Source organism: Meleagris gallopavo, chromosome 1 (assembly GCF_000146605.3).
Source record: "Meleagris gallopavo isolate NT-WF06-2002-E0010 breed Aviagen turkey brand Nicholas breeding stock chromosome 1, Turkey_5.1, whole genome shotgun sequence".
Taxonomy (NCBI): domain Eukaryota; kingdom Metazoa; phylum Chordata; class Aves; order Galliformes; family Phasianidae; genus Meleagris; species Meleagris gallopavo.
The window spans coordinates 150,178,467-150,190,346 of NC_015011.2; the positions used below are offsets into that span (position 1 = coordinate 150,178,467).

Consider the following 11,880-nt stretch of genomic DNA (forward strand, 5'->3'; position numbering starts at 1 on the left):
GGGGGGAAGAGAGCAGCAGCGTGGCCGGCCTTGGGCAGCAAGCAAGTGACAGGAGGAAGTCGCGGAGCCGATCAGGAGGAAGCAGCAGGACTTAGGTAGCAGGCCCAAGACAGTCCGCCAGCACGCAGGAATTCCGTGGTGAGGGATCTGATGGCAGACACCTACCCTCATGGTTTTCGGTTCCTCCTTTTATCCTCCTTTTCCTCCTGCCTACGTGACATCCCTGGGCGCTTGAGCAAGAGTCATGTGAGTATCCCCCGAGATGGCCATCATCCTGACATAAGTCCACACAAAAGACCGCTTCACAGCTATTTAGCTGCAGCTTATCTCTCTCTCCTTGCCCCTGGCCTTGTCCATCAAAGTTCTCCAGACAAAGGATTTCACAACCTTTGCCGAGGACTTGCCTGGACTTGTTCATCTATGTTCTTCAGACAAAGGATTTCACAACCTTTGCCCAGGACTTGCCTGGACTCGGACAAGTCCATCTGTGTCCCCAGCAAGCTTTGAGATACTGATGTTAACAGAATAATATCTTACAAGCAGTAAATTAATAATATTCACTTGTTCAAAATGGGTAATGATCACACTGAAAATGACTAAAATACTTCTTGCTCACATTAATCTGAAATTACCTTGAACACATTTAAAATAAACTTTTGTTATCACCTTAAAGTTTTATATACAACATTCTCTGTTTCAGCTATAGATTATAAACCTGGGAATTTTTTGTTTTTTGTTTTGTTTTGTTTTGTTTTTTATCCCGAAAATATGCAAAAGGGGATAAAAAGAGATTGAACTTGTAAAATCATGATGGAGCTATTTTTGGAAATGTGAATTAGAGAATATTGCTCATTCCAAGAATTAATTTTACCTACTGACTTTGGTATTTTGTATTGCCATGCAATACAGTGACATTTCATGAATTAGGAAAAGTAAAAAAATGATTGGTTGCATTATGCAGAAACATTCAACAATATGTAAGTCATATTTCAGAACACTGGAACTAAAAACACAACAGAAATTTACAATGTCTATAGATCTAAGGTCTAATATTAATTATAGTTATCTAATACTTAATGTCAAACTTCATGTTGAAAAGACAAATTCAAGTACAGTACCTCTTGCCCAGAATATTCATGCAAGTAGAAAGTCTTGAAATTTGTCATTCTGAACAAATGCTTTTCAAACTAGGATGCTTGCACATAGCTTCTTGACAGTTTTTCAAGACAAATCTTGGCTACATATGTTGTAATTTAATGTATTTTAAGTGTAATCACTCATGTTTCCATAATACTTTGAGTAATCCTATATATTAAAAATGACATTGGCAGAAAAAAGTACTGTCAAAAAATTGTTTTCAAAAATATATTACACATTGAACCTTGTGAACATTTATTTAGTTTAATATTTTCCTGTGATGTTTCTTTTTTGCCTGAACCCTTAGTCAGTCCTTAATGTGTATGCGCCTTTAGAACAGATTATGTCCTTTCTTCCCTTTAAAAATCTCCATGCAAAGAATTCAGATAATCCAACTGAATTTGTTAATCTTCAAGAATTTGAACCCATTTTACTCCTACCTTAAAAATGTATAATTCTTTTAAATGACCTTTTAAATAACTGCACTAGTATAAATTCATCACATATATTATTCATTTGATTACATGATTCATATTATATTATTTTGCAAAAAGTTGAGAAAATTAGTTTGCCAAAATTTGACCATTTCCATAATAAGTTGGGTATAGCTTTGGCATTAAGAACGCAAGTTTGAATAGTATTGGGTCGACCACAACCACTAGCCAACCAGCCCCCGCTCCGTTGCTCACTCACTCCCCCATACAGTGAAAGAGAAAATTGAAAGGGCAAGAGGTGGAGGGCAATCAGGTGTTACGGTAAAGATACATTAGTAAAGTAAATAAATACTTTAAAAACAAGAAAGTTAAAAACTACCACTCACCACCTGCAAAATAAATATCCAAAGGGAGGTGGGAGGCAAATGGATGAGGCCAGGATCTTCTTCTGGTGGGTAGCGGCAGGACAAGGAGTAATGGCCTAAAACTTAAACACAGGAAATTCCGTACAAACGTGGAAGAACTTTACAGTGAAGGTGATGGAGTACTGGAAGGGGTTGCTCAGATAGGTTTTGGAGTCTCCTTCTATGGAGATATTCAAGACCTGCCTGCACAGTTACCTGTGCGATCTATTGTAGGGCACCTGCTTTTAGCAGGGGCGTTGGACTCATCTCTTGTGGCTGCTTCTAACCTCTGCAATTCTGTGATTCTGTATGTTAGCAATGGCCTGAGCATGCTGCAGACAAAATTTAGATATCCTTTTCCAAAATGTTCACTATCCTTTATTGTTTCTAGGAGAAGTCAGAATACATCTGGCACTTATCAGCTTGACTTAGTCCATCACAAATCATGGCATCCAAGAGCTGTCATTTAACAAATGCTGGAAGGAGAATTCAAGGCCCAGCTCTTGACTAGTTTGATTACCTCCTTCTCTCTGCTTGAGAGAAAGAAGAAATAACAAGAAGTCCCATCTAAATTTGCTATCGTGCTAGAGAGGATGGATCAAATTCCTCTTTTCTTATTCAAACAGAATTATTTTAAAGTACAGAAGTGAAAACATTGTAGCCATGAACTTAGGGTGCTCATTTGGAGAGGAAAACTAGTAGGCTTGCATCTAAACAATTCACTGTTATCTGTCTGTATAGTAACTAATAGATCCTAGGGCTAATAATTGAGCTCACATTTTTGGTATCCTTTTCATTTTTGTAAAAGCATTTCTTTCCTCCTCTGTCTTTAACTCTTCCACTTTCTTCTTTCCTCTAGCAGAAATTAAAAGCAGTCACTGTGACTTCATTCTTTGATAAAATAATTTATATGAACGATTTAATATAAATTGAATTAGTAGATTAACGGATTGTAACAGGACATTTGCAATTATGTAGTCTGATCTGCATAACACAGTCCATATGATTTTGAATTAATTTCAGCTTGTTGGAAATATCCAAATAATTTTGTCAGGACGGTATCTTTGATAAAAGCAGATTTTATTCGCGATTGCAATGGCGGGCATCCCGCAAGCAGGAGAGAGCCTATGGACACAACATGACAGCCTTTTTACCCTGTTTTCTCCCCCTTGCCTCCCCCCCCCTCCCCTGTTTCCCCACTGGCTGGGTAATCCAGGTTCACAATCTTATCAGAGGATTTACATTTGTTATTTACTTGTTAATTTGTTTGTTACCTGGTGTCAGTCAGTCGCCATCCTGTTGTTTCCAAGATGTCTCAGCGCTCTTTTTGTCGAATTGATATGGTGATTTGCTTCCAAGTCTTCGTTAAACAAGGAGCACGAGGGGCGGGGGATGATGCCAGGCCTTCCGATGTCTCTTCAGGCGCTTCCTCGGGGCATGCCATGACTTGTTCTCTGATTTGATCTGGTGCAGGATATTCTTGCAGTGTGTATGACAAAATATACATATATACACCTATATACACCTATATACAGAGCGTGCGTCCCTGGGAAGGGTTATCTAGACGATAAGTGACGTAAACTATCAGAGATCTTCCCCAAGTTAAGCAGAAAGACTCCCAAAAAGAACTACGACAGCAGAGATCATGAAATAAAAAAATATATATTATCCAATTCTAATGCAGAAACAACATTTGATTCCCACAGTATCTTTTAGGTAAACACACAACCTCAATTTAAAAAGCAGCCAGTGATGAAGATCACAGCCCTGGACATATAGTTGCAGTAGCAAGTAGTTTCCATAAGGTAAAAATTCACTTTTTTTATTATTATTATTATAGCTATGTCTGTTGTAAGATTAATAATTTTATTGTATAATACTCTATATCAGTCAATATTGTTTGTTTGTTTGTTTATTTATGTACTTAGAATACTCAGTGGAAGAGCATATTTGTAAGTCTTTGAAGCCTATTTCTGCAATGCAAATACATTATGTAGTATAAACAGAGGCTGAATTCCAGCTTTTGTTCTGATCCCCTCCTCACTCATAACTTTCAAAATGTTACTAGCTCAGAACTTGGTCAAACCAATTTCTTCAGGAATGGAATTTTCCATGCTCAGAGTCAAGCTCCATTAGGTGAGTCCTTGCCAAGTCATAGTTGCATCATGTAGCATTACTGCAGGTTAACAGAAGGAGCTCTTTTCTGCTGGCAGATAGACACTACTCTTCTGAAGGATTGAGGCTAAGCCCATGGAAACACCATGGAGCTTCTTCTGGCATGGACATATCAGTGCCTAGTGATCTGCTGGCATAATCAAACTGGTTACTAGGTATATATCCTCCATGTTCTGGCTGACAAAATTGCAGCTGAAATATTGTGAAATACTGTAATGCGAATTGAATCTCAGTCTTTCACTCTAGAGAAGAATTGTTTGTTTCCAAAACATAATCGTATGCTATTTTGGCAGCATATGTTCTTGTTTTATGATCTATGCTGAATCTCTTGGGATGGAAAATGCAATAGAAATATGACTGATCAGTAAATTGCTTTTCAAAGTGTGAAATCAAAAGAAGAAAAACTTAAAGTGCTTATTTCAGTGTATGAGCTTTTAAGATACTTTCTGAAAAATCAGGTTCCTCACTTAGTATAGGTGGTCAATATCAAACCCTTGGGGTTTCAATATTCCATATTTCCTTCAACACATATCTGAAGATTTGCTTCCTTACTTTTTAGCTGTTTTGGGGAAGGAAAGTAACAGCTTTTCAGCTTCTCCTTTTTCTCTTAGATGTAGAGATTGCAGTGCGAAGAAAGAATGTTCCAAGCTGGTTTCAAGTTTTCCTAAGAATATTGATAAGGAAGAGAATTTTGTTGTTGTTGGGATCTTGTATTAATAAAAAAAAGACCAAAACACCACATGATCAATAAATTACGAATTTACTTATATAATAGTAATCTATATTTGTATCTGACTGGGAAATTGTTAGACTTTGTCCATGGCAGACAGCTGTTTCAAAGAGAACTGCTAAAATTGTGCTACTTGGAACATGTCAATCACCAGTCATTGAGATCATATAATGCATCTTTTCAACAACGCTTATAATGGCAAATTCCACAGAACTGATGAAACCTAATCCAGAATCTGTTACAAGTAACTGCTTCAGATGCCAGGCATTTTATATTTTTAAAGTATTTGTGAAAAATAAAATGATTATTTTGCCCTAAATCAGATAAGTTATTAATATCTTTAAAAATTGAAATTCTACATTATTAAAAATATTTTATAGGTATAACTTCTTTATTACTAAATATATAAACAAAATGCTGGTTGTAATTGTTCAGTTCCAGTTACTCTTGCAACAGATCATTTTTTCATGTAGAACTTACATGAATTGTGCATTTGTTCCAAACATAACAACAGTACTCAAATGAAGAAAATTGTATTAGCTCCTTCCATTTTTATAGAAAATGTTGTCAGATTAATTGGTTAAAGTTTGTGCTAGAGAAGTGAAGTTCATAAAGCCACCAGATTTTAACTCTCACCTCATTCTCTTTTATTCCCAATAGTGTGAAATAGTCTTTGTGCATCTTTAAGAAATACTGGTTTTAATGTTTGAAAATCCTCTGGAAACTTTGGACATTTGTGGTCAAAATGTTGCTGGTTGGATGATTTTTAGAAATACTCTGCAGGTCTTACTCAGACAGTTTGAGTTCCATCTAAGACATCTATAACATTCACTGGTTTTATCCCTTCTCGTTTTACAAGTAATATGTGAGCTCTTCAAAAGCTTTCAAAGTTGCCCACTTTCTTATAATCTTACTAAAGGGACTTAGGTGAGATTTAAATTATGTGAATATTGACTAGCACAACTAGTGACACTAGCACAACTTTGATAGTCTAAGGAGATCTTTGAATTTAAAGCACATTTGGTATATATTTTTCTCTGTATGTATCCCCTACCGTTACATCTCCCCTGTATATTACGGACATCCAGCTTCAAATCTGAATAATGTTTTCCTGCCTTAGATTTTTAAAATTGATAGGTTTAAGAGTTCTTTTAGAAGTTCTTTTAGAAGTATTCTTGCAAAACTACATTTGTGGTGTTTTAATAGTCACGTAACTCTTCTGTCAAGTGTAATTCTAGTAATTATAACAAACTAAAGAAATTTGACATTTCAAAGAAATGCTGTGTACCTAATCTTTACATTTTTCTTGAAAGTTGAATAAAAATTCAGCCAAGGTATTAAAATTATTATTGTTGATTCTTCTGCTTTTACTGCTTCAGAGGTCTCTTGAATGATGTATTCTGTACGGTTTAATTATACACTCCATTTTCATCTAATATTTAGTGCACAAGCAACATGTTGCAGGCAACGCCATACTTTACTTGCATTTGGATCTGTGTTTGTTGGCCAGTTCATCATTGGGTAGAGCACTGTGTCACTGTTGGTGACGCACACAGATGCTAGGCTGACTTACAAAATCTAACCAACATGGAACTACTCATTCCTGCTTCAAACTAGGGCCAGAAATATCAGTTCCTGAGCTAGAAGAAAGCAGTTCCTGATATTTCTGCATGTGTACTGTGTTACATGTAAATGAGTTTTTGCTGCTTGGGACCATGGCCTACTTCTTTTCTGAAGGACAAAGTATCTTTACTGACACTGAAGATGTTGGTGGTGAATAATGACTGCAATTACTTTTCATTAAGTGTTAGAGGTGTGTGCTTACTTGCCTGTAATGCAATGGCAACTATTTTGGCTAAGATAATGCACTCAATTACAAGACAGATAGCCACAAATCTTTGTATTGTTCTGAAATACTAGAGATTTACATTTTGGATGCCCTCACTCTAAGAGTCTTTGCGAATGTATACAAAATGATGAGCAAGGGTCAAGGTGAGAATTCATTATTTTGAGAGAAGTCAATGGAGCATATGTGTTAGAGAATAATTCAAGCCATGAAAAGACACTATGTCTAAACATCCAGGCCTTCCTCTTTGCCACGTTGTCCACAGAGGCCCAAGATCCATGCAGTTACTGGTTCTGTAGAATAGAACAGGTGACATTATTCATCACCTAATAAAAGAAAAGAGAGATTGTTTTGATTATTTTGTCCTAGTAAAAGCCCATTCTCCAAGTGAACAAGGAGATAGTGGACAGCTCCCAATGGAAGGAAAGAATGGAAGAAAAGCAGCTCTGCTAGAATCAGAATTCCTGATTGACACTGAATGTTAGGGGAGGCAGGATGTACTGTAAGGAAGGAGCTAGAAGAAAGCAGGATGATTGCTGGCATTTAAATATAGCTACTTGACTTTTATCAGACGGCACTTAAATTAATTGCTGAGGATATATAGGAGGCTTTCATTTTGAGTCCAAGCATGATGGGATACTTCATTAAGGATGCAGGGGAAAAAAAAAAAAAAGTTGGTACAATAACTTAAATATGAGTAAGAATATATTTTTATTTGAGCACCTTACATTTGTACCAAATTGCACTGGAAGCAATTTGGTGTAGTCTGGTGTAGTTTCCTAACTGCACATAAAGGATGCAGTTACTGGATGAAAGACCAACGATGTTTCCAAAATTGGCCTCATTTGGCAAACCCTGCTATCCATAGCTGTTGGCCTTTGCCCCAAGAAATACATGTTTTTCTTGAAAACAGCCCTTTGTACCTGCTTGAGTCCTGGTGCATTCCTGCTCCGGGCAGAATTTGAAGCAGGGGAGAATCTCCTTCCTTCTTGTTTCAAAAAAATGCTTATCACTTCTGGATACAGTGCCATGGTTTGGCCAGCATACTTCTTGTGATGGAAAAGGCAAATAGTTAAAATTTGATAAACTGGATTTAGAAAATGCATTTCCCTGGATTTACTATTTTTCTTCTTCATCTTTCTTAATGTTTGCTTGTTTCTCCTCTCTAGAGAAAGACAAAATTCAGTAATCAGTAAATTTGAGATTTCACAGCAGTTACCCAGTGGACACTTATAAATTAGGAGGAAATTAGGAGGAAAATATTTTCTCATCCCAGGAAGATTCCATTCTCAATTACAATTAAATATTCAAAATGAAAAAAAGTCCACAAGTAGCCAAGATCAGTAGACTAAAACTGTTCATTAAATATAAACAAATCAACAGATTCTAATACTTTGTTATATGGAAATAGCTGTTTCATTCTGGAAAAAAAATAAATAAATAAAAAAATGAAGCCCACATCATTTTATTTCCAGCAAACTGCATATTGTAAAGAATCAGTTTGTCATCAGTTCTACAGAATCTTTATTGTAATCACAGGCTTACATCTGTTCATCAATTATTTTGACAGGAACTAAAACACTACGGAATTATCTGTGTATAATCATTGAAATTTTTTAAGGATGGCCTTTAAAGGATGGCCTTGTACCACTACTAGTGAAAGGCTGCAGGTTTTGTTGCATTTTCTTTGGCCTAAGCTGGCCTTAGCTTTTTTGTCCAGTGCTCAAGTGACTTTTGCCCAACCACCTGTAGTTTCACGTCTGGAAATACTGTGTTTGGCAAAGGTTTGAAAAACCTAGGTAGCCAACATAGGAAAAGTAACAGTCGTTTGTGTTAAACTAAGGGACACTATCATCTGACATTACATCATTCAGATTTTAGTTGGACTTGTTAAGAAAACATACACAAACAGTCCCTAGTGGACACTAACACTGAGAAGGACACAATGCACTAGTATGGACATCACAACCCTCACAAGGAAGGCCTTTGGGAGGAAGAAGACTGGCACTGTCAGCCTAACCCAGCATTGGAAGGGGGAGCATAGCTCCAGAAAAAGTAGTAAATAAAAGTAACATTTCTTGGTAACAACTAAAAGGGCATAATGAATGAGATTTCTGGGTTTTTATTTGTTTTCTTTTTTTAATTAATATCTTGGTTTGAATGTATACCACCAAAATTAAGCTACTGATTTGGACTAGTATTCTACTAAAATGATGGGTTGAATACGGAGAAGCACATTTGAACATAAAGTTACATGCCCAAATGTACTTGAGAAAATTTGAATGCCTTATACTACTATTCCCTTAAGATCTTGGATTTGTACAAGAAAATGTCTCCACAAACCCAATGTCTTAATTTCTGTGTAGTTATTTTAACTGAACAAGATTAAAAGTAAGCCAAAGGAAATAACAACGGGGACAATCCAGTTAGCAAGTCTAGGGAGTCTTGTTTACATACCAGCATCAATTCATTTCTGGCTTCTTTTTCTGTCCATGTCAAAAGCATTTATTTACAAATGACAAATCTTAGGAACTCGGGGCATGACACACTATGGATCTTCTAAGTATAGTAACTGTGTATTAACTAGCTTCATCTAGCTCCTCCAAATTAGAAGGCAGATTCAGCAGCCAGATGTCTGTTTGTTGAACTGACATATGCAAATAATATTTTATAACACTAAGTTGGGATTCCAAAATGGTGCCTATAGTAAAAAGGGGAAAAATATAAATTTGAACTGTCTATACTGTTGCTGCTTCAAAAACATCAGAATCAAGTCTATTGTCTTAAGACAAAACGTTTTTTTTCTTTTTGCTTCCACAAATAATGGACTGATGATCCACAAATTGCCTTCTGTGCTGGAAATCCAAAAAGCTCCTAGACTTCAATAGTAAAACATGACTTGCTTGATTATACTGTTATTCTTTTCAAACACACCGATTCTTTTTCCAAAGCAATTAAATATTTTCAACTTTCCAAACATTTGCTACCATTTTCTGTAGTTTAACTCCCCAGAAGGTTTTATTCCTCCCCTAATTATAAAAAGCAATCTGTATTATGAAAAGCGTGCACAACAGTGCAGCAATAAATACTGGAAAAAAAATTGGAGAATGAGATATATATTAATGTATACAAGAACAAAAGATGTATTTGCTTCACTGTTGTAGCTTCTCCAGAGTAATCAGACTTGCAGTGAAGATAAAAAAATAAGTCTCCCATGATCCAAATTACTATTATTTTTGAAGTAACTGAAGTCAGACATTGTCATTCATTCCCTTTGCTATATAAAATCTCCTTCTCTAGGAGCTAATGTTTATCTACTTATTTAAATTCTAGTTCACCTTTAATAGAAACAATATTTGGTAGCAAAATCAAGAAAACATACTGTTTATTGTACACATTTTGATTTTTTTATGCAAAGTCTCATTTTGTTAACAGGCTTATTTATCTTATTAATTTCCCAAGGAAATCAATGGCTGACATGAGTTTGAAATGAAAATGCAGTCAAACTAAAGTACTTTCAGAACAAATAAATCTACCTACTCACTGAAACACTTAAATAATCTCTTTGCTGAATATCTTTAAAATACTTAAGCAGAGAATTAACGATGGCTTTATATTACAGAGGATCTGTGCAGCATTCATCAGTGTCATGTCTAAGAGCCTTTTCAAAGCCATTAAATACTGTGAGGCATGGTTCTCTATTCATTTTAATATTATTCTGAGAAGGAGTCAAAGACATTTAACTGCTGCTTTTGACTGTTTTTGCATCCCTTTTTTATTGTATTAGCTTTTAATTCTGTGTTGCAAAGGCCAAGGCAGGTTCCTCCTCTCATTCCCCCTTGTCTTTGATGTGTTTTGGAATGTGGAAGTGCTTTTCATCTTCTTGAGGCAATAGTAGCATTGTATGGTCAGTAATGGGACATTGGTCAGATATGCTAATGCTCCTCACAGATGGCACTGGATGTCTAAAAAACTTGGCTTCTGTCATACTCACGTGTTCACTATTGAAGTGACCATCTGACTGAAAGACCAAAAGACTTTCATCCTCTGATAAACTGGCAGTGAAGACTGCCTTCTTGGTTTTGGTTGTCTGATTTCTCAGAAGCAAGGTTTATGGATCAATTCATAGGAGCAATTAGGTCTATTTTGTCAATGGTTTACAGGCTGGTTTGGCCTGGTTCCCTAACTAGCAGGGCAGAGGGATCAGTGGATCCGCACCTCCAGAAAAAGGGAAACAGGGGACCCCAAGATAATTAGAAACAGCGGCAATGATCTGAGGAGAAACAAACCAATTTACTAAATATAGCATCAGAATGCAAGATAACACACCATAATACAATATAATTAGAACTGAAGCTAATAAATCAAATACAATGAGAGAATGTCAGAAAGGTGGATAGGCCTCACCGCAATGCTGAGGCAAGATGTGCAGTCCAGTTGAACAGCCAGGAGACAGGAGAAGAGCTGATGAAGAAGAGCCAACAAAGAAGCGCAGATGAAGAAGAGAGGATTAGGTGACCTTGCCAGGAGTTGTATCTCCTCTCTGACCGCAAAGCCCCCTGGGGAATGTAGTTCTTCTCTTCCAGACAGGTACCGGGAACTTGAGCATTAACAGTTAAACTCCCAGTGCACTATATGATGTTATGATGTGGAGTACTGATAACCAAAAATCATAAAACCATGACAGTTATTAATCAGCTTCTGTTTCAGAGACTTAGAACATACATAGGACAAGCAGGAACGGTATAAAACTAAAAGAGGTGAGACTTTAGGAGGTAATTATATATTCAGAGGGTAGCAAGGCAGTGGTACAAGCTCCCCAGAGAGGCTGTGGATGTCCTATCCATGCAGACATTCAAGGCCAGGTTGAATGGAGCCCCAGGTACCCTGATCTGGTGATTGGCAACCTTGCCCTGCCCACAGGAAGGGGTTGGTACTATTTGGTCATTACAGTCCCTTCTATTCTAATCCTACTCATTCTATGATACTACTATAATTCTATACCACTGGTGATACCTTTAGTCTCTTCTTTTCCTATAGTGTTCTTTGTAGTCTGTGCTGGGTTTGCCTTGGCTAACAACGAAACAATCCCATCCACTTGTTCCTCCTCCCTGCAGTGAGATGGAGGGACAAGATATGAAAAACATGAAAGCT

General features: G+C 36.7%; 1 long non-coding RNA gene across 1 annotated transcript; it reads right to left on the reverse strand.

Annotated features, from left to right (window-relative positions):
- Positions 1-3,773: 3,773 nt before the first annotated feature.
- LOC104917464 lies at positions 3,774-11,310 on the reverse strand. The gene is made up of 3 exons (XR_796872.3): positions 11,134-11,310; positions 7,650-7,775; positions 3,774-7,052 (listed from the first exon to the last, which is right to left on the reverse strand). It is a non-coding gene; the product is annotated as an uncharacterized LOC104917464 (long non-coding RNA).
- Between the last annotated feature and the right edge of the window lie 570 nt (positions 11,311-11,880).